The sequence below is a fragment of the Apium graveolens genome, chromosome 10, assembly GCF_009905375.1.
Source record: "Apium graveolens cultivar Ventura chromosome 10, ASM990537v1, whole genome shotgun sequence".
Taxonomy (NCBI): Eukaryota; Viridiplantae; Streptophyta; class Magnoliopsida; order Apiales; family Apiaceae; genus Apium; species Apium graveolens.
Window position 1 is genome coordinate 223,004,057 of NC_133656.1, and position 3,697 is coordinate 223,007,753.

Consider the following 3,697-nt stretch of genomic DNA (forward strand, 5'->3'; position numbering starts at 1 on the left):
AATGACATTCAGTCTAGCATTGTCAGACCATCCATTGCTGCTAATACCCTTGAAATCAAGTCTAGCACGATTCAATGGGTACAGAATTCAATCCAATTTGGGGGTTCTCCAACAGAAGATCCCAATACGCACATTAGGGATTTCATAGAGATCTGCAACACCTTCAGGTTCAATGGTGTGTCTTAGGATGCGGCGAAACTGAGACAGTTCCCATTCTCTCTGAGGGACAAGGCTAAGAGCTAGTTACACTCTCTACCAGCTGGTTCGATTGCTACTTGGGAAGATCTTGCTCAAAATTTTCTCACTAAATTCTTCCTTATGGCGAAGACAGCTGCAATCAGGAGTGCTCTTACTCAATTTGCACAGCAATCGGGAGAATCTCTATGTGAAGCTTGGGAGCGCTACAAGGAGATGCTTAGGAAGTGTCCTCATCATGGAATGCCTGATTGAATGATCATCAATTGCTTCTATAACGGTTTGGGAGCACAATCAAGACCCATGCTCGATGCAGCATCAGGTGGAGTATTATGAGCAACGAGCTATGAGGAAGCTTATGATCTAATTGAATTGATGGATGCTAATGAATATCAGTATCCAACCAAGAGATTGCCACATGGTAAGGTAGCATGAGTTCTTGAAGTGGATACAACTACGGCTATCACTGCTCAACTAAAGGCGTTGTCTATGAAGATCGATTCTCTGGCTAACTATGGTGTTAATCAGATAACCAGTGTTTGTGAGTTGTGTACAGGTTCGCATGCGATGGAAAAATGCGCTATATCTAGTGAATCAGCTCAGTTTGTGAGAAACTTTCAGAGATCGCAGCAACCAGTTCCAGACATTTATCATCCTGATAACTGGAATTATCCTAACTTTAGCTGGAGCAACAATCAGAATGCGATGCAACAACCGTTCCAGCAGTTTGGAAACAAGCAATTCCATCCTCCTAGTTTTCAGCAACAATTTGCACCAAGACAATAACTCCAACTTCAACAACAAACTCATGGAGGTGAATGTCAATCTTCGAATGAAAAATATGAATTGGAGGAGTTGAGGCTTATATGCAAAAAGCAGGCTCTTATATGCAAAAGTCAGGCTATTTATGTCAAGACTCTGGAGAGCCAAATAGGGAAAATTATTAACGCCTTATTCAATCGACCATCAGGAACGCTTTCTAGTGATACAGAAGCCAATCCAGGCAAGAGGGAAGTTAAAGAACAGGTGAACGCCATCACCTTTAGGTTTGGAAAGGTCACAAGCCCCCAAATTCCGTAAGATGAAGAGTCTAAATTTTTTGTCCAGAATGCAGGTGCGTCTGCACCCTTGCCAATTCCAGAAAATGAGATTGTAGGTGAAAAAGTTGTACAGAAGGATGTCGAGGTGGAACCGAAGAAGAAAGCTGTTGCAAACAATCCTCTTGAGGGTAATACAGGGGATAAACAAGTCTATCCACCTCAGGGGGAGAAAGAGAATAAGGATCTACAAGTCATATCAATGATGAAGAAAATGATGAAGGCACAAGTCAACAAACTCACACAAGGAAGTGGGATAGAAGTCACACCAGAGAAGCAATTATTGGTGATCCTACTGCTGGTGTGAGAACTAGAAGTACAACTGCTAATGAGTGCCTACATGCATGCTTTCTGTCTCAAGTATAGCCTAAAAAGACAGAAGAAGCTCTAATGGATCCTGATTGGATATCTGCCATGCAGGAAAAGTTGAATCAGTTTGAAAGGAACAAAGTTTGGGAGTTAGTTCATGCACCAAAGAACAGAAGTATAATTGGAACAAAATGGGTGTTTAGGAACAAGATGGATGAAAATGGTATAGTTACCAGAAACAAGGCAAGTTTGGTTGCTAAAGGCTACTCACAGGAAAAAGGAATTGATTATGATGAAACTTTTGCACCGGTTGCAAGACTTGAAGCAATAAGGATCTTTTTTGCATTTGCTGCAAATTCAAATTTTAAAATGTATCGAATGTATGTCAAGAGTGTCTTCCTAAATGGTGAGCTAGAAGAAGAGGCGTATGTGCAATAGCCACCTAGAAGAATTTCCAGATTTTGTGTTTAAGTTAATCAAGGCTCTAGATGGACTAAAGCAATAACCTAGAGGTTGGTATGATACATTGTCAGAATTCCTACTTAAACATGGTTTTACTAGAGGAACTATAGACAGAATTCTTTTCTACAAGAAACATGGTGATGATATGATCCTAGTTCAAATTTATGTGGATGATATCATCTTTGGTTCTACAAATGAAAAGCTTTGCCAAAGATTCTTCAGGCTTATGCAGAGTGAATATGAAATGAGTATGACGGGGGAATTAAGTTACTTTCTTGGACTACAAGTCAATCAAAGAGGTGATGGAATCTTCATCAGCCAAACTAAGTATGTCAAAGATTTATTGAAGAAGTTTGGTATGGTTGATTGTTCACCTGCATCTACACCTATGTCTACAGCAACAAAGTTGGATGAAGATAAAAAGGGCAAAAGTGTAGATATTTCAAGCTATAGAGGGATGATTGGATCAATATTTTACTTAACTACAAGTAGACCAGACATCATGTTTCCTACATGTCTGTGTGCAAGATTTCAAGCAAATCCAAAAGAATCACATTTGATGGCTGTAAAGAGGATTTTCAGATATTTGAAGGAGACTCCAAACTTGGGATTGTGGTATCCTAAGGGTTTTGAAGTTGTTGGCTACACAGATGCAGATTTTGCTGGATGTAGGGTTGATAAAAAGAGCACAAGTGGAAGCTGTCAGTTTCTTGGACAAAAGATTGTATCCTGGTATAGCAAGAAACAACAATATGTGAGGCTGAATACATAGCTGCAGGAAGTTGTTGTGCTCAAGTGCTTTGGTTTAGAAATCAGCTAATGGACTATGGCCTAGTGTTATACAAAATTCCAATTATGTGTGACAATGCTAGTGCTATATCTATAGTGGCTAATCCAGTTAATCATTCTTGAACAAAGCACATTGATGTAAGGTACCATTTTATTAGAGAACATGCTACAAATGGTACTATTGAGCTTATTTTTGTTCCAACAGAAAAACAATTAGCTGACACTTTTACTAAACCTTTGGATGAAGCAACTTTCACTAGACTTGTAGGTGAAATTGGAATTCTTAATTATTCATCCTAAGGAAAGAACTCAGCTAATATGTTGCAGCAGATTAATTTCTAGTAAATCAAAATTAATTTGATTTAATTGGAAATTAACTAAAATATGAATTATAAATATTTCAGAAATTCTCTGCATATTTATTTTTCCAAAACAAAATTTCAGCTTGGAATTTTTCAAATTCTAAGTAAATTGCTCAGTTGTTAATTTACATCTTTAATATGTAAAATTAACAAAAGGCATAATCAAATTGATCAAAAGTATATAGAGAACTGAGTTCTCGATAAGTCTAACTGACTTATCGACAAGTCATTTTAAGACTTCTCGAGTAAGTTCTCGATAACTCAATTTGCTGACTTCTCGAGTGACTTCTCGATAAAGCATTATTATGACTTATCGATAAGTCATTGTAGAGTTCTCTATAAGTGTAAACTTATAGAGTTCTCTACAAGTATCTTTTTAGACTTATAGATAACTCAGAACTAAAATAATTTAATTCAATAAATTATTTTGGCAAAATTATTCAGATTTTATTTTGAATTTATTCAAATAAAAATTGGAATCAA

At 37.2% G+C, this 3,697-nt stretch overlaps 1 non-coding gene across 1 annotated transcript; it reads right to left on the bottom strand.

Annotated features, from left to right (window-relative positions):
- Window positions 1-333: 333 nt before the first annotated feature.
- Window positions 334-440, bottom strand: LOC141694606 (small nucleolar RNA R71). The gene has a single exon (XR_012563895.1). It is a non-coding gene; the product is annotated as a small nucleolar RNA R71 (small nucleolar RNA).
- Window positions 441-3,697: the final 3,257 nt, after the last annotated feature.